Here is a 25,978-nt window from a genome sequence, read left to right as displayed (position 1 = left end):
CTGGTCTGGTAAGGGAGCAGCTACCACCACCAGTGAGAAGAAATTCATCTTCTAAATGATCACTTTGACCCTTGTCTTCCTATTAAAGACAAAGGAAGCATGGCGGACATGGAGACATGCTGCCCACATGGCTGTGGGCAGACAGCCTCCACCAGCAGCTCCTTCAGAGTATGCCTCGACCACAGATAGCTACTCACCCAAAAACATGCCCCTCTAAGGACAGTCCACATCAAACGACCGTTGAAGACAAGGGTACAAAAGCCCAACCATTTGTGCCCAACGATGGACAGCACTGATGGGCCATAAACACTGCAAAGCTCCCTGCGGTGCTGGCCTCAGCTCTGCAGCCTGATACTGCAATCTGACCTCTCCCTCCACCCGACCCTGCCTCTGCCCCGCCTTCCCAAGGTGTTAATCCTTCATAAATATCCTGCATGCCAAACTCTGTCTCAGCAACCGCTTCTAAGGAACACACACTGTGGTGGAAAACCACCTCCAAGAGCTCCCAATTACAGTTACAGAGAAGGTTTTCATTCACCCATCCCCACCCCTTCCTAAGATTTTAGTCTAAGATCTGCAAACAAAATATGAAATGCTCAGACTCTGTCACCTTGCTGACGTTTCCTTAGTCACTCTTGCTTAAGTGACGTTCATCCTCTAACAGATTCCTCCACAACGGCTCAACGGTATATTATTCCCTGAGGTGGTGTAATGTGTAAAGCTGGTTTTCTAGCCTTGCTACTTGAAGGACAGCCTGGCTGGATATAACTCATGGTTATCAGTTTCCATAAGATCTTCTGAAAATGTGGCTCCACGGTGACCTCGTTTTGGAAGTCATTTTGAGAAAGTGATGATGGTCAAGTTCATTTTGCCCTTGTATATTTATTTAATCTTTTTGCAAGCAATCCTTGGGAATGTTACTTCCTTCTCTCCGAAGTCTAATACTTTATCTAGGCTGTATCTCTGCATGGTCATTTTGGGTTAATTTGCCTAAGTACCTGATGGACTCTTCCAGTTAATACATTCAGGTCTTCTTTTCTAAGCGATTTTAAATATTAGGACCACTGGGGCACCTGGGTGGCGCAGCCGGTTAAAGCACCTGACTCTTGGTTTCAGCTCAGGTCATGATCTCAAGGTGAAATCGAGCCCCATGTTGACCTCCATGCTTAGGGCAAAGTCTAATTAAGACTTTCTCTCCCTCTCCTTCTGCCCCTCTCCCACGGGCATGCGCGCGCTCTCTTGCTCTCTCTCTAAAAATGAATAAAATCTTCAAAATAAAAAAATAATAAAGAGTACCACTGCACAATTCTGTTTTTCTTCTTCACAGCCCAATTATACATGAATTGTTGTTTCTCTGTTACCATCTTCTATTTCCAACCCTTTCCCTCTGATCCTTTTTGCTTCATGGAATAGTTTAATTTCCCAAGCAAGATTTCAGGTTACCGAAATCTGGTACAACCTATCCAGGAGACTTATGTTTGACACCACAAAATGTGCCCCATGCTGTGGCCAGGCGCCCCTCCCGACATTCTGAGCATGCCCTACTCACCATTCTCACCCCAAATTGGCTCCCCTTTTCTGAAATCTTATAATTTCACTGCCCAATTCATTTTAGTGGTATAGAACATTTTAGCTGGGTGATAAAACTGTAGTACTATCCCACACGCATTAGCAGGTCATGAGCTCAAAACTTATTCTCCAAACAGAACACAAACTTGAATACTGGGGAACAGGACATTTTTCTTTTCCCCTTCAGTACATAATATGCTTTCAAATGCTAATTCAGATGATGTACAAACATGTGCTTACTCACATCGTAGCTAAAGACTAAAGTTACAGTGCTGGAGTTCATTACAGACTAGTATAATTTATTTGCAAATATTTATGAGCACAAAATACACCTAAGTTGTCTTTATCCTCCCACCAGGGTCCCCCTGACCCTCACTCTACATCCTTACGGCTTGTACCTAGCAACCCCGTCCTCTCCTCCCACATGGCCCCCTGAACTCTAACCTCTCTTACTACTCAGCAAGGCTGGTCACTCTGGAAAAACAAGCTGAGATTCAAGTGAATGCATCCATCCTTGACAATGACATGTTGCCAGTGGTAAATGCGATGAAGAGGCAAAAAGTCAAGGATTCTACTTCTCATATATCCTAAGTTTCATTCATTTGTTTAAAAAAAAAAAAAACGCCTTTTTGTAGAAACAAATCTTATAACCTAGTTAAAAGAATCACAACATTCTGCTAGTTCTACGGGATAAATGAAAAAAGTTATCATTTATAAGAAAATTTATATTACACTAGCCAAGCAACAAAATAATTATTCTAATAAGTCAATTTTTCTCTTGGGTAGGATAAAACACAAAGAATCAAAACATTCAGCCTTCATTACACATTTAAAAGCAAAGGTTTCAATATGTGTATTAAAAACAATGTATTTTTGAGGGGCGCCTGGGTGGCACAGCGGTTAAGTGTCTGCCTTCGGCTCAGGGCGTGATCCCGGCATTATGGGATCGAGCCCCACATCAGGCTCCTCCGCTATGAGCCTGCTTCTTCCTCTCCCACTCCCCCTGCTTGTGTTCCCTCTCTTGCTGGCTGTCTCTATCTCTGTCGAACAAATAAATAAAATCTTTAAAAAAAAAAAACAATGTATTTTTGAAAAGCAGTGAGTTTTCTGTTTTTTATTAAAGATTTGCTTCTAGTCTCAGCTATGACTCTTTCACAACCTCACATTTCATGACCTTTAATCATTTTCAAAGCACTTTACAACCAGTATCTCATTACATTCTTGCAATGAGGCTGGCAGGACAGACGTCAGCCTTATTTTGCTTCTTGCAGTGAAATACTCAGAAGTCAAATGACTTGCCCCAAACCAATCACTAGCAACCTGCAGGACCCAGGTTCTCTGACTCCTGGTCCTGACTCTGGCCACAAAACCAAATTAAGGCATTAAATAGTATATACCCAAAGCTTTTCTCTTACCTATTAATATTTCAGCGTATCCAACAGGACATCCTAACAGATTTTTCAAAGCTATATCCTAGCAGTTGTATAATGGCTGAATTTGAAAAATGGTAGTAACTCATAGAATTACTCATTTTGTTATATTTCAAATAGCTGCCTATTTGTGCCACTGAATCTTAATTCTTTCCTATTTAATATGGTTAATTCTGTCCTAGTTCATGTTTAAAAACTATGCTCCGGGGCGCCTGGGTGGCTCAGTCGTTAAGTGTCTGCCTTCGGCTCAGGGCGTGATCCCAGGGTCCTGGGATCGAGCCCCACATCGGGCTCCTCCGCTGGGAGCCTGCTGCTTCCTCTCCCACTCCCCCTGCTTGTGTTCCCTCTCTCACTGGCTGTCTCTCTCTCTGTCAAGTAAATAAATAAAATCTTAAAAATAAAGAAATAAATAAAAATAAAAACTATGCTCCAAGGGCAGGAAAGAATAATAGCCAGAACTCTGAAATGTGAAAATTCCCTTGCATTTTAAAAATGATTAAGGGAAAAAGTGAATTAAACAAGAAAGTTATAGCAATGGAAAACATCACATGAACATTTGCTAAGTGTTAAGGCTCTTGAAAAGTTTCCTAAGTGAGAAAGCACTCACCAAGTCAAGTGTGAGAAACTGAAATTATGTCTTTGTTTTAATGCACAGTTTACAGAGTTTAAGATGAACCTTTAGGCATCTCCGAGCTGTTCCAACTAAAAATAAATCTCAAGTATTTGGGTCAATAGAAATAAACATGGTCAGAAAGACTAGGGGAAAAAAAAATCACCCAGTAAGATGAGACTTCGCAATAACCGGCTTTCTAGACATTTCGTATCTAGGAATAAGGTCATGGACCCCAGAGCTATCTTCCAAACAGAAGGGAATAATGTGAAAAATCTAAGATGATGTAGATTTCCCAGGAGTGACAGCAGAGTGAGCACTCCCGGGGCAGAGAGATCAAATAACAAGCTATAAACCCCAAATGCTGTAACTGGGTCTAATGGTCAAAGTGAATCTGCACGAACTGTCTCCGTACCAGAAGGTAATGTCTATTACCAGCCGCACAAGACAGTCTTAGTAATTTCCAATTTTTCCCTTATCTGAAGATCTTTTCAAAAGTAATGTTAAGCTGAGCATTTCCAGCAGGGCACATTTAAATGCACGTCAGCCATATTAAAAGCTTCTGTGGTTCAATGCCCAGTTTAACACGTAATAATTCACAGGTCAACCAAAGTATAAGTTTATATGTTAATGGACCTTTGTGTTAAATCCCAAAGAGTTGGAGCAAATCTTATATTCCAGAAGTAGAGGACCTAAACATATTGGGCAGTAAAGGCTTATTGTGACAAAGGCAATGCTAGGTGCCAACGTCAATAGCTGTTCTCCCTTCCTCCTTTGAAGTCATTCTTAGACCAGGCACATGGCTGCAGAGAGACTCCTTTTCCCAGCCGACCCTGCAACGGAGATGCAATCATGTTGACTAAGTTCTTGAAATGAAATGCATATTAGAATTTTGGAGCTACTTCCAGGAAGTGAACCTAAAGGGAAATCGAAGGCCAAATGCCACTGCAGCTCCTCCCTCTTTCCTGGAAGCGACAGGAACACGATCCTGCAGGCTGAGCAGTCATTTTGAACTGGGAGACAGAAGGAGCCAAACCGTGATGACCATGGAGCTACCCCGAGCGCTGGCCTGCCCCCTGCTCTCTCCGATGAGCGGTTGAGAAGCAAACTTCTATCCCATTCACTCCACTTCCATCTTGCTTATGCCACTAGGTTTTCTGTCTCCTGAAGCTGATCCTAATCCTGATACACTGCTTCAGCAGGGATGGTCAGGAGAGGAGTAACACTTGCACACATCCTGAGAGTTCCTACCGTGTGCCAGAAAATACTCTACGTACACTATTTATTTACTTTATCCTTGCAACAACCTTGGGAGGTGCACGTGCTAAGCCCCATGTCCCCAGTCAAGCTCCCAGTTCCCACTGTGGTGTCTTCAATAGTGACTCTTCCCTGCCAAACCCTTCCCATCCTTCCCAAAAACCTTTGAGAATCTTCTCTTTATCCTGTCATGCTGACATTTCACAATATGCTCGGTGGGCCCCCCGGACTTTCATGCTGTAGGCTTTTCTCTGGTTCCTCTGTCAGTTTCCATCTTCACCCATTTTCAATCTTCCAGAATTTTTTTTGACATTTCTTAACAACTGATAGCTCCTCTCCCAAACATTTATTCATTATGGGCTTTTTCTACCTTTTAAATTTCTGTACGGTCATATCAAATAAGGTCTTGGGGGACAGAGGAGACTAAGTCATGTGGTTACTCTGGAATCGATTTCACAATTAGGAATAAAAGAGCATGAGTGTGTGCGTGCGTGCATGTGTATGCATGTGTGTGTGTGTGTTTTCCTTTGGTCTCAACAGGTTAAGATAGGTCCGGATCAACAAAATGGAACCTTAACAAGACCAAATGTAACTTGAAAGCTTTTTTTTTTTTTTTTTTTTTTTGAGAAGGTAATTAACTACTTAAGTCTATGTTGAGAAAGAGAACCTAACAGTTCCTGGTAAAAAGAAGAAAAAGGAAAAGAGAAAAAGGAAGGCTTAAGGGGTTGTTTTGTTTTGTTTTTTGGTTTTGTTCTTGGTTTTGTCTGGCCATAAAATCAACATGGGGTCCCTGTGGGAAGAGACTGATACAAGTACTAATGAAATCTTAGTCCTCGTTAAAATAAGCAGAGTCCAGACCAAAAAAAAAAGAGTTCATTGCACATGGCTGGCACCATTCTGATCTCAACTGAATCACTTTATCCGGTACTGGCCAAACTTACACTAAAAAAAAAAAGTTCAGATCAAATTAACATTAGAACGGAAAAAAAAGTGGGGAATAATTTAGCCTGAAGAAGTAACAAAATAATAATTAGGTATAATCAACCTAGGGATGAGATTTGATAATGGTCTCCAGATCTATGCAGAACTGCCGTCTGTCTGATGGCAGAGAGAGCGGACTGGTTCTGTGTTGCTTCAGAGGGCAGGCTGGAATCAACTGGTGGGAGGCCTACGACGGCAAACGTGAACGCACAGGCAAACATCATCTTAACAATGAGAGAGGCTCAAAAACGGAAAGTCGGTTTCAGAGGTGGTGAACTCCCCGTCACCTGAAGTAGTCAAGCTAAGCTGAATCATCAATCAAGCGTGAAGGGCGTCATCAAAGGACTGATCTCTTCACTGGCAGAGCTAGATGATTCCTGTCCAGACCGATGAGAGGGGGATGTGCCGCAGCCTTGACTAACCGTGCTGCGTGATGCCGTGGGCCAGGAGCCATGGGCAGAAGAAGGCTGGCCAACTTCCAAAGCTCCCCAGGTCGTGCTGGGCCATAGAGCCTGAGATGAGTCTCTGTGGGAACGTGACTGCCCGGGACCAGGGCTCGTAAGATAGAAGGTATGGTCTCGGCACCACGAAACAGGGAGTTCAAGTCTCAACCCCCTCTCTGAATACTAAAGAAGGAGGGAAAAAAAACGCATTGTGTCTAGGAGGGAAAAAAAACGCATTGTGTCTAGGATAAGCCTGATAAAGGTTTCAGAAAATGAGAGGCAGCCCAAGTTCTCCACGTAAGACTAGACTCAAAGCAAGACAGAACCCGGTCCAGGCTTGCGCTGTGCATACACGCTACAAACGCAGAATCAGCTACGCTCTGCGGTATCGTGAGCGTCCGCTTAACTCCAGTGGGCTCTATTCCATGAAAGGCTGGGAAAAGCTCAAAGTGGATAGGACTGCAGAGTCTGGAACAGACTTTGTCTTGCATATGCTGAATAAACTTCTAAATGGCAACTTCTCAATTTCCAGCTTCTAGCTAGCTTCCAAAGTGACTCAAACAGAAAAAGAGGCGGCCCAGCCTTGCCCAGAAGAGCCGAGTGAGAAGACCCTGGGGATCCAGAGGGTCACAGGATCTCAACTCCTCATTGTTCTCCCTCTACATAAACACTAAGGGAAAAAACATTTTGCATCTTGAGAAGAGAGTTTAAAAGAACCGTCTTCACCCTCCACCTCCCTACCCGCCTCCAAAAATACAGTCTACACATACACACTGTCTCTCTCTCTCCCTCTCATACACACACACACTCTCACATATTGCAATTATCCATGTATGGCGTATTAAAGAATGCACCGCCTCTATTCCAGAATCCTGCAGAAAACATTTTTATGAACCGATTCACTAAAACACATGTTCCAGGATTTCAAATTAAACAGCGAGCCGGAAATGAGTGGGAGAGCAGGGAAGGCTGGCCTCGGCCCTTCTTGGCTCTACGGCTGCAATCTGCTTCTCTACCCAAAGTGGACTTTTAGGAAGAGTTCCCAGCAGGGGAGGGCCCCTCACAGTCTCTTCATCCTCGTGGGGAGCAGCAAAAAGCATATAAAGGACTGAAGGGGAAGGACCCCCTGCACAGGACTCCTCAAAACTCCTGGCTCCATCCAGTGTCTGTGAAGAAAGCAAGATGCTCATTTTCCATCCTCCTCCATCTCCTCCCACCCGCCTCCTCAAACTTACAAAGACTCAGAGAGCGGCAGGCAGGCTGAAAGGGAGCTGTGCCTTAAATCTTACAAAATGAAAAGAGAAGGCAACATAACATTTTTCTTTATTTAGCCAAAAACTTCAAAATGCTCAAACATGGGCCCTGGCTTTTGAAAGCTCTACAGATGTCAGTAGAAGCTGAAGCTTGGAGCTGTGTACCTGGGTGTTCACGGCATAGTCCTTTCAAGTTCTCTTTATTTGTGAAATGTTTCATAAGAAAAAGAAAACAATTTTAAGTATTTCTGTTATCTGTGAAAACAGAAAATAGTAAAGAATAGAAAGAATACAGGGGCACCTGGGTGGCTCAGTCGGTTAAGCGTCTGCCTTCGGCTCAGGTCATGATCTCAGGGTCCTGGGATCGAGCCCCGCATCAGGCTCCCTGCTTGGCGGGGACTCTGCTTCTCCCTCTCTCTCTGCTCCTTCCCCATTCATGTGCTCACGTTCTCTCTCCCATTCATGTGCTCACGTTCTCTCTCTCTCCTCCCTTCTCTCAAATAAAATAAAATTAAAAAAAAAAAAAAAAAGAAGAGTAGAGAGAATACAGTCCTTGACAAGAAGAGCCAGTTTATTTGGGAGTAGGTTTACTGTCCATGCATAGTGTGTATGTGTGTCTTCTGTGTGGTGTGAGTGTGGGCTGTGTGTGCGAGATTGCTATGTATATGCTGTGTGTGAGGCTTGCGTGGTTGGTTTGGTTGTTGTTATGTGAGTGGTATTCACGTCATCACGTTCTAATTTCAAGTCTGTGTGTTCAGCACACCAAGCTGCTCCAACAGACAGGTGATTCAATAACGTGGAAAACGCTTTACCTGAGTAGCAGGCTTTAAAAACATGTCTTTGAAAATATGAATAACAAAATGGGAGACCTAATTTACTGAAATTAACTCTCTTGGTAGATGACTCCATGGAGCAAAAGGCTTTAAACCGGGTTAGAGTCACAGGTTTCTCTCAAGGGCCACAGGTGCAACCGGATGTTTTCAGCTTCAAGCAGCATGAGGCCTAACTCAGAACAAGGTAAATTAGAGGATTTCTCTCCCATGACTCCCATGACGTGAAGTCCTAGACAGTTCAAGGCAGGTGGGCCCAGCTGTGGAAACTTCCTACCTTGCCATCCCCTCAGCATCACACCCTCACTGGTGTTGAGATGAGGAAAACTTTCCCTAAAGTCCTCAAGCAACAATGCCTTCAAAACTATTGTTCATAAACATCTAACCTGAAATTATTTGCTGGCCAAATTGAGGGGACAACCATGACACTGTCATGGTCACACCAGATACACATCTATGCAAAGGCGGATGACTTAGATGGACATATGTCTCTGGGGTTGGGGTTAGGGTCAGTCTTCCCTTCCATGCATGGCCTCCCCAGCTGAGTAATAAGATTGGTCGGGGTGCGGGGCAGGGGGGAGGTTTGGAAGGTAACCATGCCTTTGGCTCAGTGGGTCTCCCCATCCCCACTGTAAGAGAGCAGCCGAAATAAAGTGTTCAGTGATTTAAAAATCTTGTGTTTCGTTTTTTGAAACTGTAGTTTAGGCCAGTCTTCTGAAGTAATGCCTGGGCAAGTACTGGTTGATCCTTTTTAAAGAACTTCTATCCATTAAATCTATAGCCTAATCTATTTTGATACTCTGACTCTGCATGGGATTCTCTTCAACCAACCACCTTTCCGATTTGCAGGGACACCCCCTGCAGTGAGGCTGGCTTGGCACTCTAGGAATTCATCTCCAGACTCTTCCAGCTTGGGCTGACATCCACTCCCTAAGCACCGCTCCAGACGCCTCCGTTAACATGCTGAGACGCCTTCCTACGTGTTTACTAAGGAGCTGCTTCTCCTCGCCTAGGTCCCCCCCACACCTCCCCGGGATTGAGCAATGAACGGGTGAACACCTGGCAGAGCATTCCCCGCCACGCTGCGCTGCCAGCACCCCCGTCTCGGAGCGGGGTCTAGAATATCGCCGAATCAGCTCTGTTACAGCTTCTCTGACAGCTCTGCCGCCTCAACCCTCCCAAGCGCTGCTAAGGACAAAGCCCTTCCTTCGGTTCCCTTTCCCAGCCCCGCAGTCACGCTCCTCAGGTGAGACTGCCTGCGGCCGGGGCCTCACGGGGATAAACACCACCTTCGCAGAAGGGCTCTCCCTGGCTCCCAGCCGTCGGAGGGGATCACGGATTACAATTCATCATTTCTTGATCAGTTTCCTCTCTTTAGTGTGAATTTCCCTAACTCAAGATGTCTTATTTTTTAATGATGTACCTTATGGCATAATAAGCAAAAATAAAAATAACAATTTCACTGCCAAATGAAAACACTGACTATTGGCCGGGGCGTGCTCAAGGATGGCTCGTGTGCCCCGTGGCAGGCCCCGTGGCAGGCGGGGGCTTATGGGCTCTGAACTGCAGCCCCGGGAGCTGTTATAAGCACAAAACAAAGCAACATTTGGGGAACTCTATCCCAGAACCCAGCACAGACTCGGTCAGCACTAGTACCTTTCGTTACAAGAGGTTTTTTTTTTTTTTTTTCTTTTTTTGACGTGTTTTACTATATTAGTTCCCGGTGTACAAAACAATGATTCGATATTTGTCCATATTCAAAATGATCACCACAATTAGTTAACACTGCTCATCATTCTTTTATGTCAAAAATTCAATATCATGAACATCTTTCTCAAATACTTAACTACGACGTTATCTACATGGATGTCCCACTGGACATATAAGTTGTTTCTACTTCTTTCCCAATATAAATTAGGTTGATTACAATTTTCTCCCAGTATAAATGGATGGACATCTCTGTGAACGTATCGTGTCTCCTTAAGAAACTCTTCAGAGTGTAGTATCTTTAAAGCGTACACGCACTTCGGTAAGTGCTGCCAACTGCACACATGACCCCTTAAATGGGTCCTCACAATCCTGTGAGGTGGGTGCTCGCGTTGTCCCAGGCTTGCAGGTGGGAGGACAGAGGCTCAAGATTACACAGCTGGTAAGCGAGAGAGACAGGGTTCACACCCGGAGCCCAGGGCCTTCCCCACACCAGTTCCAGCTTCTCAAAGGCGGAGCGTCTCCCCTGGAAGCCAGGGAAGGGTATAGGCCAGAGCAGCGCACCCATGTTACGGCACAGCCACCGTCCACCTGAGAAGAGCCCCCTAGGTCCCACGGCAGGCCGCGTGGGGGCAGCTTCGTGACAGCACTGTCCTGAATGCCTTACGTGTATTTAATTCTTACAACAAACTCTGCAGTGGGTACGATTAAGAACACCCATATTTTAAGGAAGGGAAACTAAGGCACAGTGCGCGTTGGCAACTTGCCAAAACGTGGCCAGCTGAGAAGTAGGACATCCGATTCAAACCAAGGTGGTCTGGCTCCAAGCACATCATTTAGCCACTGAGTGACTTCCTAGCTTGAGGCTGGAAAAAATACCCGACCTCAGGTAAATATTACCATATCCGCCTGTGCCTCACCATCTTCTTTCACAGCCCTGCCCACGTGAACCACCTCAGGCTCCTGACCTTGGCTCATTTCTTTCACTTCCTGTCCCTCCTCCTGTCCAGCCGTCTCCTCCTTACCTCCGCCTGCTGCTCTCCCTCCCACCCACTACCCTTCCACTCACCCATCCTTGTCCCACTTTCTCGTCTGTTCTTTTCCACCCTGCCCCCAGCCCTCACCCAGCATTATAGGAAGCCAGAAAAGACGCAAGTAAGAAGAACTAAACTAAAAACTTGGCTCTTTTTTTTTTTTTAGTTTTATTTATTTGAGAGAGGGAGAGAGCACGAGCAGGGGAGAGGCAGAGGCAGAGGGAGAAACAGACTCGCTGCTGAGCAGCGAGACCGATGCAGGACTTGATCCCAGGACCCCAGGACCACGACCCGAGCAGAAGGCGGACGCTCAACCAACGGAGCCACCCAGGCGCCCCTAAAAACTTGGCTCTTAAACACATTATTTCATGTGTCGCCAAAGTCATGTGTTCTTTCTCTTAAAAACTATACATTCCTTGAGACTAGAGTCTGTATTTATAAGCTACTAGCTAACCAATATGCTTTGGGGGGCTTTCTAGTAACTATGCAAAGCCAGTTTCCTATTACCACCACATTGCCTTTTACTCAGTAATTACAGCAGAATGTTCATTTTCCGCAGGTCCGATCTGGCAAGACTGAGATATTTTATGCATAACCTTGAGACTCAGACAATGATTTAAGCAAAATTTTGCACATATTTATTATGTAATATAGATTCAAAATAGTCATTGAAGATCTCGCCAACTGATGCATCATTAATTTGGAAAATGTAATGATTTGGACAAGGGTGAGTGATAATTCAGATTTTCAATAAACTCCCTCTATTTTTAATCCAGGATGAACTCAAAAGAAAAATATTTTAGTACTAGGCATTTAATTATTAAGAACTATCTACAATCGGGGTGCCTGGGTGGCACAGCGGTTAAGCCTCTGCCTTCGGCTCAGGGCGTGTTCCCGGCGTTCTGGGATCGAGCCCCACATCAGGCTCCTCCGCTATGAGCCTGCTTCTTCCTCTCCCACTCCCCCTGCTTGTGTTCCCTCTCTCGCTGGCTGTCTCTATCTCTGTCGAATAAATAAATAAAATCTTTAATAAAAAAAAAAAGAATTATCTACAATCAAACCAGCATGTTAATTATAAGTTACTATCATCATGGGTGTTTTGATCAGCCCCCTTGAGCTAAATTATGTATTTTCTTTTAAAAAACTTTTTTCTTTTTTAGGGGTGCCTGGGTAGCTCAGTAGGTTAAGTGTCCAACTCGATTTCGGCTCAGGGTCATGAATGAGATCCAGCTGCATGTTGGGCTCCAAGCTTTGCTGGGAGTCTGCGAGAGGATTCTCTCTCTCTCCCTCTCCCCCCCACCCCACCCAGCCGGCACAAGTACATGCAGGTGCGTGCACTATCTCTCACATAAAAAAATCTTTTTAAAAAAATGTTCTTTTTAATAATCTTTAGGTGAAAGTTTCCATAAGTCCATTCCGCTTATGTGAATTAACATTTCAATATATGTAACTAGATGGTACTACCCTATCTTGTTTTTCTTTCTACTCAGAATAGAGGGAACCTAAAGGAAGAAATGAGAGTAAGTCAGAATTTTCTAATCATTTCAACTGACATCACACCCACTTTGAGAAATTCAAAGTCTGGTGGCTTGATCCCTGGACTCCGGTCTCAGCCCCAACACCTCTCTGTTGTGGAGAGAACTGAAACCTTGAGAAGCATGGGTCTCAATAGCCACGATAAAACTGAAATAAGGCTATTTTCTCTTGGGAGGTTCTTACAAATTAAATAAGCTAGTACTTATTAAAAATAAAAAATAAAAAAAAACAGAAATGTTAAAGGTTAATAAATGTTTCTACACCCAGAATCTTGGTTTCATTACCCCTGTTTTCCAGATGAGATCTGTTCTACAAGCTTATTTAGAGCATATGAGAACACACTGCTATGTGCTTTAAATTAAAAAGTGTGGTATGTTAGTAACTGCACAGAAAACCCAGTACGTGAAAGCATAGTTTTAATAATTAACATTTTAATTTCATTTCTAAATGAATTGTATACACTACAAAAGGCATATACACTTAGTGTAATAAAACTGTAGCAAGCAGAGTTCAGTGCAGGACTTGCCCATATGGTGATATGTGCAAATGTGAATAAGACGCCCCCTCTGGGAGGACGTCACTCCACAGGCAGCGGGCCGGCCTGCCAACCCCGTGTGCTGCGGCATAGAGTAAAATACGCAAGTCAGCCTGTCCCTCTTAGCCCCCGTCCCTGAAGGCTAGAACAGACCTAACATTTCAGGGCTTCAATTTCTATGAAAATTTTAGGGTTTCAATTTCCATAAAAATTAAAAGCTAGATATTTCATTTATTTGCTATAATAAGTGTGCTAGAGTCTCTTACTCAGGTTTCTATTTTATGGTAGAAATCACAGGTACTGAGTGCTACCAAATATATCCAAAACGAGCCATTACAAGAAAAATACTCTAAAAGTTATATTGGTGTAGAAAATTAATATTGTAATAGCTTTAAATAACTTTTGGGTACCAAAAGTCTTTATTCAGAAAACCAAAAGAAACCCTAAAAAAAAAAAAAATACTAAACTGATCAGGTTAGGAAAAAAAAAAAGTACAATTTTGGGGCACCTGCCTGGCCCAACTGGTAGAGCACATGACTTTTGATTCAGGGTTGTTGAGTTTCAGCCCCACACTGGGTGTAGAGATTACTTAAATAAACTTTTTAAAAAGTACTGTATTAAAAAATAAATGCACAAACCATACAAATTGGAATAAAATGACTAACGGGAAAAAATATTTAAAGTTGTCCCTAAACAGACTTAGAGGAGTAAAAGTGATTTTTACTAACCACCTGCATAATTACAGAGGGAAAGAAAACAGACATGGACCACTGAGAAAATAATACGAAACACGGGTGACTTAATTTCATAGGATTAGCACTATAATCACCATCTACCTAATCAAAATCCCTAACAAGGGGTTTAAACAAAAAATTCCCTGCAGTCCAGACTCTCCCTCTCTTTAGCCAGTTTCCTGTTCCACTTACTTCCTACCTACTGTCTCTTCTCTTTTATTGTCAATATCACAGGTGCGCAGGTCTCCGGGTGCACCTCTGTCCTTCTCCAGTTTTCCCTTTTATCCCCAATTCAAAAGCAGAAATACAAAGAAATTGTAAATAATGTGCATTCAAGTGACAGACCTTGAACTCAGCAGGAAACCTGGTATCTGTGTGTCCATAAACCCCATTCCATGTGCCACAGATACATTTCAGAACTCTTGAGGACCATGCCCACGAAACAGCTCTGAATTCAGGGGTTTGGTTCTGTGATGTTTGTTTTGTTTGGTTTTAGCCTCATTTTTTTTTTTCAAAAAAACTAGTATTTTTGTTTCCAACGAGGAGAAGTGTAACTTTAATGGACCCTTACTGTACTCATGATAACTTTAAGAAATTCAGGCAATTAGGGATAACCTTCCTCCTTAATTATGGTCTAAATGTGGTGAATTAATTAAACTCCTTCCCAACTACCTAAGCACGCTTTCAAATTAAAACGAAGCCCGAACTGACAACCCAGGTTAACTGGATTAAAAGATTAAGGCATGGGGAGCCAGTGCTTTCTCCCTCTCTCCCATTTCAACCGCAAACCACCCCAGCCCTCTAATGACTGGAGGAGTCACTGTGAAGGCGCCCAATTACCCATGAATTACACCAACCGTAACCAATTTCAAGATCACAGATCAGACTTTCCCAAAACACAAATCTGCTAATTAAGTTACATGAAAGCCAAACTAACAGACAATTTGGATGTGACATTCATCCACCTGAAAGTGGACTGATAGGCGAAGTGTGAGTGTTTACAATAACAGAGCTACTCCTCACGGTTAGCGCTGTTATACACCTGGCTGACTGCAGTTAAAATACATGGAAGCAGGAAGGGACTCATCTTGATGCAAGCATTTCCAGGAAACAGCAAAAGGATTCCCCCACCAAGCCCATCAACGGCTCACAGGGATCTGCTTTGGCTCGTGAGGCAACCCACAGGCACTCGTCTGTGCTATGCTGAAACCGGTAAGGAAACAGGTCGAAGGCACCTACACAGACACAACGCAGCACGTACAGCCCGCCAGCCGTCTCGGTAACTGCATTTTTCTGGATTCTCATCAAAGGAGTGCGGCTCGATTTCAAGGCTTTGCCTGGGAAGCTTCAGTGTATACCGAAACACTCGTCAATCTTCCCACTTATTTCCCACAAGAAAAAAAAATCCCGAAGAGAAGATACTTGTTCCCAACACGTGTTGACTGCGGAAACAGCATGAAGAATTCCCTTGGATAGGCTCTTAAAGATGTGCAAAAACATGATTAGGAAATAAAAGCCCATGGGGCCAAAAGGCTAGGTTCAATGAGTTGGTCAGAAAAGGTGTGGGGCTTGCAGCTCCCTGGAGCTCTGGCAATCCAACACCGCCGTAGGCCCAGAGGGCCCGGAAGAAACCAGAAGTCACTGCCAGTCCATTAGAGCACCAGCCCAATACCACGGTTATTTCCTAGGAACCCCAGACTTGGGGGAGAGCAGGAAGAAGAGATGAGGAAACCCTTACAGGGACCCACAAATGAGTGTGTGTTACAGGTGGAAAACCCCCTACTTCAGAATGTGACCTTATTTGGAAATAGGGCCTTGCAGACATAATTAGTTAAGATCAGACGATTATGGCGTAGAGTGGGCCCCTCCTATAATACGACTGCTGTCCCTCTAAGAAGAGGGCCACGAGAGGACATGGAGAGACACAGGGAGGACGTCGTGTGATGACAAAGGCGGAGACCAGAATGATGCATGGAAGCGGCAAGCCGAGGAACACCGCAGGTTACCAGCCAACCAGCAGAAGCAGGGGCAAGGAAAACTGCCCTGCAGGTCTCAGATGGAACCTTGCTTTCAGACTCCCAGCCTCCAGAGCTGGGAGAGAACCAATGTCTGTTGTTTTAAGCCACCCAGTCTGTGGTACTTGGTGACGCAGCCCGAGGAAAAGGGAATACACTGCACTTGAACTTGGGTTTCCTTCTCTTGCCTTCCTCCATCCTGCCCCCTCAGCTGGCAGATACACCCACGGCACTGTGAAAGGGCTGCAGGGAATCCCCAGTCTGTGGTTTGGTGGGGGAATCTCTCTTAAAGTGTCACACGACAGGCCAGGCTATCCTAGGCCCTTGTCCGGACTTCATTCCTTCCCTCCAGCTCCCACCCTGCCCCTGAGCACCACCCTGCTCCTGTTCAAGTGCCCGTGACCGAGGTGGGGGCGGGGGGCGTCAGGCAGGATGGGGAAGTTCCCTTCCCTGTGGGCGGTGCCTGCTCTGCTTCCGCCCACCCCAGTTTCTCACAGAATTTTTAGCACACTTCTCTCAGTTTTTACTTCAGTAACATCCTTCCTCATGCCCCAACATCCCCCCTACAGACCCACACACTCTCACTCTCTCACACACACAGCCACGTGCCCAGAGGGAGCGGGGCCAGGAGGCAGATCTGAGTACACACACCACCCTGTGCTGTGAGTGGCCACTCCCATCCAGTAACTGAGACTTTCTGTTATGGGGCCAAGGTTTTCTGCCAGACTCACTTCCCTTATAATGAATGAATTATCCCTGAGAAAGCTCCGTTCTCTCCTGGAGGCTGACCTGCAATGGCCTAACCCACCTGTGTACCAGAAGTGCCAGGGCATGGCGGACAGACCCCGATGGGTGGGCATGAAAGCTCAAACTGGAACCCGACTCCAAGCCCCATAACCATGACAGAGCTCTTTTAGAAAAATTGGATCAACTGGCTGAAACTTGATACCATCTGAAAAGAATATGTAAGTATTCTAGGTTTGTTGAAATCCTGGGCCAGGGACAGTGAGCAATGCTGGGGGCCGGGGGAAGCAACCTCTGTCTCCCAACTTCCACCCCACTGTTTTACCAACAAGATCGTTCTGCTGCTCATTATTTAATCTTCAACCAAAGTGAATTTTGAAATGTTCTTCCTCCGATGCCCTACCCTGGACCAATGAATCTCAAACTTGAGCATGCATCATAATCACCTGGAGGGCCTGTTAAAACAGATCACAGGCCCCTCCCCTGGAGCTTCTGATTCAGTAGGCCTGGGGTGGGCTCTGCGAACTGGTCTAACAGGTTCCCAGGCGGTGCTGATTCTGCGGGTCGCAGGACTACTCTTGGAGAAACACCGCCCTAGACCTGTCACTCCTCACCGAGAACAAGCCCCGAGCTGGACCCAGCAGGCACTATCATCCCCTCTCCCACACAAGGACAGCCTCCGTGCGGTCAGTAAGCGCCACTCCTGCAGCCAAGGGTGGGCAGTCCCTCCACTCCCTAGGCCAGGAGGCATGGACCATTTTCGACCTGTGAGATGGAAGGGGAGGTCTGCTGAGGGGTGCCCCGGAGAGACAGCCACAGGATGAAGGTTCTTTTAACCTGCCTTTGGTTATTCCAGGGGGAGGACACGAGGCTGAGAGGCGTCAGCTTCGGGGAACCTCCTGCAACCCTGAAGGGAGCTGAGCCGCCAGAACAGACAGACAGTTGGAAGAACCTGGCTGCCTGGTGCTGACGCTCACCTGCTGAGTAAACCAGTCTAGAACCACCCAGCCTCCGGGGCTTCTTGTTAGGTGACAAAATACATTCTTCATTGTTTGAGCGAGTTGAGTCAAGGTTTTCTGTTACTTGAAGCTGAAAATACCTAATCACAAAGCAAAGCAAACAGGCTAACACGTCCATCCGAGGGCTAAAGACAACCTCTCAGCACACATTACAATGGTATGGGTTCCACAGAGGAATCCTAAAATGCCAGATTTACAGTTTCCAATTATTTCAAAAGCTATGCAATTGAACGTCAAGGGATAAGCAGCACTTAGAACAGAACGGAAAATGATGGGGCACCTGGGTGGCTCAGTCGGTTGAGTGTCCAGGCTCTTAATTTCGGCTGAGGTCATGATCTCAGAGTCATGGGATCGAGACCGGTGGGGGGGCTCCAAGCTCAGCAGGGAGTCTGCTTGAGATTCTCCCTCCGCCCCTCCCCCTGGTTGTGTGTGCGTGCTCGTGTGCACGTGCTCTCTCTCTCAAATAAATAACTCTTAGGAAAAAAAAAAAGAATAGAGAAGGAAAGAAGCTCTCTGGCACACAGTCAAGTGTTACGGTACTCAAGTCCCAACTCTGGGTCTCTCTTACAAGAGGCAAACTCATTTCTTTCAGCGGTTTGCTAGGAACCATATAATACCAGGGCGCACTAAAGAATTCAGTTGCTTCCACATACCAGTCTTAGATTTGGTCTCCTTCTACAGAGAGCAGACTAACTGGGAAAGTCATGTTCCCACCTATATCATTTTATTTTTTTAAAGATTTTATTTATTAGTTATTTGAGAAAGAGCACACAAGGGGGGCGGGACTGGAGAAGGGGCAGAGGGAGAGGGACAAGCAGGCTCCCTACCAAACTGGGGGAGAGGGAGAGGAAGCCGAAAGCAGACGCTTCACTGACTGAGCCAGCCAGGCACCCCCCATATCACTTGAGATGAAAGTAAACAAGTCTATCTAGAGAGGACACCTCAGATTATGTGCCTGTTCCGTCCCTTCATAGCTCTATAATCTTACAGTGGTTCACTTTTTTGAACCTGTTTCCTCGTCTATAAAATGGGAATCCTGGTTAACTAAGGACAATGCATGTAAAAGTACTTTTTGAACTATATAACGTATAATACAAGAGCAATTACTTAAATCCAATTTTTAATGGATTAACTGGATTAGCAAGGCCTGGTTTTCAGAGGTACAGATCAGTCATGATCCCAGAGGAATGACTTCACCAAAGCTTCATAGTACTTACATCTGCCATAACTATTAATAACTGGGACACGGATTGTTATTCAAACTGGACTTCACCTTTTATCAATCATTTAGTGGCAGCTAAAGGAACCAACAGCCACAAGGCAGTACAACCTGAAAAGCTAACGATGCACAATGAATTATTTACTATGTACATCTGCACAATGGTCAATACGAGAGGCCACACACAACGGCTTCGCTTTTACGGAAGCTCTTCTCTGGGAACTACCTGCAAATGCAGCAGTGGGTTTCTTTGGACATTTCACAGGTGGCAAATAAACTTTCTTATAGGAGAAGTTTAGTTTTGGGGGGGGCATGAAGTTTTTCTGAAGTTTAAAAAAACTGCTGAAGTATAGTTGACACACGCTCTATTAGTTTCAGGTGTATAACGTAGTGATTCCACTATTCTATACGTTACTTAGTGCACATCGCAGTGAGTATAGTCCCCATCTGTCACTGTATATTACAAGATTATTGACTATATTCCTTATGCTACACTTTTCATCTCCGTGACTTATTTTATAACTGGAAGTTTGTACCTCTTAATCTCATTCACCTATTTTACCCATCCCTCACCCCACTCCCCTCTGGCAACCACCAGTTTGTTCTCTGTAATTAAGAGTCTGGTGTTCTCATTATTTGTTTTGTGTTTTAGATTCCACATATAAGAGAAATCATGTGGTAATTCATCTTTCTCTACCTGAACTATTTCACTAAGCATAAGACCTAGGTCCTTCCATGTTATCAAATGCAGGAAGATTTCATTCTTGTTTATGGCTGAATAATTCCATTTTATATATATGTATATGTATATGTGACCTCTTCTTTATTCATTCATCTACCAATGGAACACGGGTTGCTTCCATATCCTGGCTATTGTAAATAACACAGCAACAAACATAGGGGTGCAGATATTTTTTTCAAATTGTGTTTTCATTTTCTTGGGTAAATATCCAATACTGGAATTACTGGATCATATGGTATTTCTAATTTTAATTTTTGAGGAACCTTCATATTCTTTTCCACAGGGACTGTACCAGTCTGCATTCCCATCAACAGTGCACGAGTGTTCCTTTTTCTCCATATCCTCACCAACACTTGTTGTTTCTTGTGATTTTGATTTTAGCCATTCTGACAAGTGTGAGGTGGGTCTTACTGTGGATTTGATTTGCATCTCCCTGATGATAAATGATGTTGAGCATCTTTCCTGCACCTCTTAGCCACCTGTGTATCTTCTTTGGAGAAATGTCTGTTCGTGTCTGCTGCCCATTTTTTTATTGGATTATTCATTTTGGGAGTATTGAGTTGTACTAGTTCTTTATATATTTGAGTACTAACCCTTTATCAGATATGTCATTTGCAAATATCTGCTCCCATCCTATAGGTTGCCTTTTTGTTTTGGTCATGGTTTCCTTTGCTGTGCAGAAGCTTTTTAGTTTGGTGTAGTCCCAACAGTTTATTAATAGATAACGTTTAGTTTTAGCCCAAGAGCCACATACCATCCAGAGCCATGTCTTCTGATTGAAATATTTGGAAAAACTGAGTAAAAACAACAGGAATTGGCCATGAGGGAAACAGCCTGTATAGCACTAAAACCATGTTTCTCAAATTGGGATACGTGTGTGTGGAGCAGAGGAAATAATGCCATGAGGTAAATATGGCAATCTTCCCAAAACGTATATTTTACTAAAAGGTTTTTGGAGGAAAAAAAGGGAAGAATCAATGAGTAATTTTAAAATGACTTAAGATTTTCAAAAAAATTTTTTTAATTCAAGGAATTTTCACGTTCATAGCAGACTTTTTAAAACTACATCCCCACTGCTTGGGGGAAAATTGGGAAAGGCCACAATAAACAAACAAGACTTTTCCCTGTATCATTCATAAATGAGTTTGCAAAGGCAATTTGAAAGCAATGGTTCCAAAAACATCTTTACTGAGCACGACAACTGTGAAATACTGTCTAGACTACCGTAGTTAATTATTCGTGAAGTGGCAACATTCTTTTGTTACATCTACTGGAGGGGGGGTGGGAATCACTATTACTCTAGAGTCATATTTCATATGTGGAAGACTGAGACAACAAAAGAATAATTTGATGACAATTCATTTAAAACTAGAGTAACAAGCTCCCGGGAGACCCTATTATTTTAATACTTATGTTCCTAGACAGAGAATACTGCCTTGGGAAATTACAGTTCTCCTCTGAACCTTAAAATCCCAAGCTCTGTCACCCTTTCATGCAATAAGAAGTTTGGTGTCACACACAGCCAGAATACCTCCACAGAATTGACCGATACTGCGGCCAATATATTGGGATCCATCTGAAAAGTTCTTTTGTTTCTCACCAACCCATCATGATGAGTAAAGAGTAACCAAAGCACAATTCTCTCTGCATAAAAGAAGCCCAAGACAACCACAATGTCAGCTCATCTCTAGCCATATAGCTACAAGCTGTCTTGAAGATAGAAGTTAGGTTCCCAATGGCAAAACACCCAAGTCTCTCCCTTGCTCACAGCGGTACCTTCATTCTGGTCTGAAATCAGCTCCTTACAAATCTTTTATGTACTTTTTAATAACCGTGCTGTCCTTTCCACGGGCAAGTCTTCCTGGGCTGTTGAGTCTGCCTCGCTCTTACTTCAGGATGCACACCTGACAGACAGGCTCCACAGAGATACCTGACTGTGAAATACTTGTGACGAGTAGCTGAGATGTTTGTGAAGCCGGCCGAGGGTCAGACCTCGAGGGCTGAATTAAGACGCTTCTACAGGCAATCCCCAGTCTGAGGTAATGAGCACCAAGTCTCCGGCACCGGGTATGCCACGTTTACGGGCCAGGCTCTCCAGACTTCAATCCTACTTTATTGTTTCAGGACTGTGAACATTAATGAAACGTTTTGCTTATTTTTACTGTAGACTAACCCTTCAAAATATACCTGGAATATACTGGTTCAAATATCTTTTTCAATATAAAACTATAAATGAGCACAAGCCTAATCACTCCAGAGTCTGTAAAAAAATAAATCTAGGGGAAACAATAATTTCAATGAAAATGAGAATTAGGATACTGATCCTATTATACTATTTTTCTAATTTATGCTGATTGAGGGCTAAATAATTATATAAATAGGTCTCAAAAGCTTTGCTAAAAATTTCACAACCTAAAAAAAAAAAACAAAAAACCCCAAAAGGTTTTTGTGATTTGAAAACAATATATACCATATATTATATACATGCTGAAAAGCTTGTATTCTAAGAATTTCTAAATCAGGATCTCTATTACAGTCAAAGAAAATTTACTTTACACTGTTATGGCCATGAAGGCCATGACTGAAGGCATTCATTCTGCAACCCTCCCAGGGCCCACACGAGTCTGTAGAAGGTACCACGGGGCACGATTGACAGAGCTAATAACCCATTCTCTTTAGAAACACACCAACTGCAATGACCTAATTTAAAAACCACAATGTCTAATACTAATACCACTATTTGATTTCAATGGCAAATACAATTTGTGGGCTTGGCTATCAAGAACATGTGAAACATTACAAGTAATCAATGTAAAGACTTAAATTTATGTTATGAGCTTGCATCCCTTCATGCAGCAGCTCTCACCTAGGTGTTAGGTACTAGGTTAGGTGCTAAGGAATCAGTCGAATGAGACTCAGGACAACCCTGAGACAGGTGATTTTAAAGAGATATGCCCTGTATTAGAAGTGCCATGGTGCTATATGGAGTTGGTCAGGTAAGGGGCTTAGCCAAAGAAGAGAAGAGAGAGAGCATGAGTCCATGTGAAAGAGGAGAAGGGAGAAGCAGGGGCAGAAAGGCTGAAGCAGTGAGCAGGGCCTAGATCACAAAAGGCCTTCTATGCCATGCTCAGACGTCTGCCCTTCATCACGAAGGCAAGGTTGTGTGTAGGAGGAATGGCAGGAAAGGAGGTATAATTGAGATACATTACTCAGGGAGGAAGGTGGAGAACAGCCTGGAGTAGCTATAAAATGGGGGGTAGCAGACCATCTGAAGATACAGCCACACCTGGTCATCTACTACAGTGGGGCGCAGGAAGGAATCAAGGGGGGCATCCTGGTTTCTGGCTTATACAAATGAATGCGCAGAGCAGCAGCTGGGGGAGGGCTGAAGAACTGAGCCGGAGAGCTCAGTAAGTCAGCAGCACCTGAAAGCTAAAAGGAGCTCTCTCGGGGCAACTGCACAGGTGAGACCCCTGGCTAGAAGGTACAATCTAAGTTCAAGTTCTTTCTATATAGATAAAGCCCCACGAGGTGAGATCACCTCAGGGAACCGGCAGATGGGAAGAGAAGAAAGTCCACACAGTGGAACCCTGGGGAGGCACGCTCAGGTTAAAAAGCTAAGATCCTGTCAACAGGTGAGGAACTTGGGGGTTGTACTGAAAAAACAGCTTTCAACTTCTAAAGGAGAACAAAGAAAAGGGAAAAGCAGTTCCATTCCCTGTGGGGGCTCTGAAATCCCCTTCACTGCCAAAAGGAAGTTTCCCTAGCGATTAAGTCATTTTTGTCTGCAATTATATCTTTCAGTATGTTGCTGAAAGGTTAACAAGACTTTCTTCATGTTCCGACTCTCAGGATCGGCCTTTAACTGATGTAAACTGATTCAGGAGAACACAGTTTGCTGCTGCTAACTGATCATATAAAAGCACATTAAAAACTCAATGCAATGACAACTCCCACAGACCCTGTACCTGACCAGCCGGTATTCACGACTTTTATACAACCATTTTTAAATGCTGATATACTATACTGTTCACTTCGCCATTGCTCACACTTTTCATATTCTAACAAATGTATGCCAACAAGGCTTATGGGAGCTATGTACAGACAGCCAGACGAGCTTCCCAGAGAGCATTCAATTCCAGCAAGAGCTGAAGTCCGCTCTTACTGGCTCTCATCACTCAGTCCCAAATGCAATCTCTCACTCTCAGCGAAGGAACAGATTACTGCTGATATTTGAGAACACCCAGGAGAAAATCGGGGACGCAGAGGCAAGAGGGGAAAAAGTCTTTCAAATATTGCTTTCCTGGCTTTCAACCAAACACAATTACATAGCATTCATAGAAGATTAAGTCAAGTTAATACAAACAAAATCTTCAGCGAGGCCAATTTCCCTGAAAGCTTTCCCAAACTGTGTTTGAGATCATCGGCTGGCGACTCCAGAACCCTCCACCCCAGGATTAATGGTGGTCTGCTTCAGGCCCCGCCCTGGGCAGTCTGGACACTGAGACACAGAGCCCTCTTCAGATCTAGATCTCACCGGGGATAGATGTCAGTGCCACCAACACTTTTCTTGGGACATCCTGAGACTCTGCTTTATAGTCAAATCTATCTCGAGTCCCAGGGTGCCCCTCCAGATGGGTGCTCTCAGAGACGAGGCATCCGTGGTGTAGGATTCCTAAGCACTGGCTCTACTGGCTTCGAGTCCTATTTATCATTGAGAGTTGGCATTGTGGGGTAGTAATTAAAATGAAAATCACAAAAATGTGTAAAACCATATGTAAAGAGGTAGTAATAACTTCACAAATAAGATTTAGGATAAAGGACATTAAACTAGCAGGGCAAATCTAATATCAGATTATAATCCAAAGCATAAAATAAATATCTGTATGTCCATACCGATATAAATAAATGACTGAATAAACAAATGAGGGAAAATAAACAAATCTCCCATGCAGAAGAATTCTAAATAATTGGTGTAGGTGGAGCTTAATTCCATTTAATGACTTGCCTCCAAAGAGCGTAGCATGGGAAGAGGTAAAAAAAAAGAGTCAGCCAGGTGATCAAGGTCAACATCAACGTGATAAGCCACGTTGATAGCGGATATCCTTGATATGAGAAGAGATTACCGATTTATAGCTGTGGTCTTCCTCCCCAGAACCTGTGACTCCAATCTCACCAGGAGGAAAAACATCAGGCAACCCCAAACGGAGGGACATTTTACAAAATATCTGAGCAGCGCTCCTCAAAACGGTCAAGATTTCACAAACAAGGAAAGTCTGACCAACTGTCACAACCAAACACGTCCTAGGAAGACAGGACAACTAAAAGTAATGTGGTATCCTGGATGGGATCCTGGACATAAAAATGACATCAGGGAAAAACAAGTGAAGTTCAAACAGTGTGGCGTATAGTTCACGGTAACACACCAATGTTGGTTTCTTCGTTGCAACAAACGTGCCACCGTAATGGAAGATGTTAACAGTGGGGAAAAGTACATGAGGGGTCTGTGAGAGGTCTCTGTATCATTTTTACAGCTTTCCTGTAAATCTGAATGTATTCTTAAACAAAAGGTCTATTTTAACTGTAGCAAGACGTTACAGGAGTTTTGGAGGTATTAAAATTTTCATTTAAAAAAATTTCCAACTGTGCAGTAAAGGTAAATGAATACTAAGTACTTAGGTGACTCATTTACCTATCGCAGGACATTACACTTACGGAGAAAAGTCTTGGAAAGAGCTCCAGAACCTAAATTTTCAGGAAATGGACACAAAGAAAATTCTCTTAATAGCACCATCCAACCCGTGTCATGATCTAGTCTTTACACATAAGGAACAAATCCCAAAGGGGAAAAAAAAAAAAAGCCAGAAAAAAAAAAGAAGGAGAAGCTTGGAAGCCAAATTAAAAGGAAAACAACTAGGGATAATGTAACAGCAAAATACTGAAATATTTAATATTGAAAAGATTAAAATATATAGATCAGGGCTGATCAAACCAGGAATCATGATTAAGAAATTTTAAAATCAATCCAGTAGTGGCAACCAGCATTTTTTTCTTAATGAAAAAAGATGAACTAGGAAAGTTCTGTGGGTGGATGGTAGTGACTGGCTGCACAGCAATGTGGATGTACTCAATGCCATAGAACTGTACAGTTACAAATGGCTGAGGGGCGCCTGGGGGGCTCAGGCGTTACGCGTCTGCCTTCGGCTCAGGGTGTGATCCCGGCGTTCTGGGATCGAGCCCCACATCGGGCTCCTCCGCTGGGAGGCTGCTTCTTCCTCTCCCACTCCCCCTGCTTGTGTTCCCTCTCTCGCTGGCTGTCT

The 25,978-nt window shown here is 43.9% G+C and overlaps 1 protein-coding gene across 4 annotated transcripts in view; it reads right to left on the bottom strand.

Moving 5' to 3' along the window:
• Nucleotides 1-25,978, bottom strand: part of TMEM131L (transmembrane 131 like) — a 155,557-nt gene that overhangs the window by 117,802 nt on the left and 11,777 nt on the right. The window contains exon 1 of one of the 4 annotated variants that reach the window (XM_087866528.1): nucleotides 198-352. The exons of the other annotated variants lie outside the window; for them this stretch is intronic. The gene's annotated coding sequence lies outside the window, so the exon portion shown is untranslated. Of the gene's footprint in view, nucleotides 1-197; nucleotides 353-25,978 lie in introns of those variants that run through there. 4 annotated transcript variants of the gene reach the window in all.

This window comes from Ursus americanus, chromosome 13 (assembly GCF_024610735.1).
Source record: "Ursus americanus isolate L20-20 chromosome 13, mUrsAme1.1.p, whole genome shotgun sequence".
Classification (NCBI taxonomy): domain Eukaryota; kingdom Metazoa; phylum Chordata; class Mammalia; order Carnivora; family Ursidae; genus Ursus; species Ursus americanus.
Note: the sequence above shows the minus strand (reverse complement) of the source record. Positions and strands in the feature narration are given on the sequence as shown.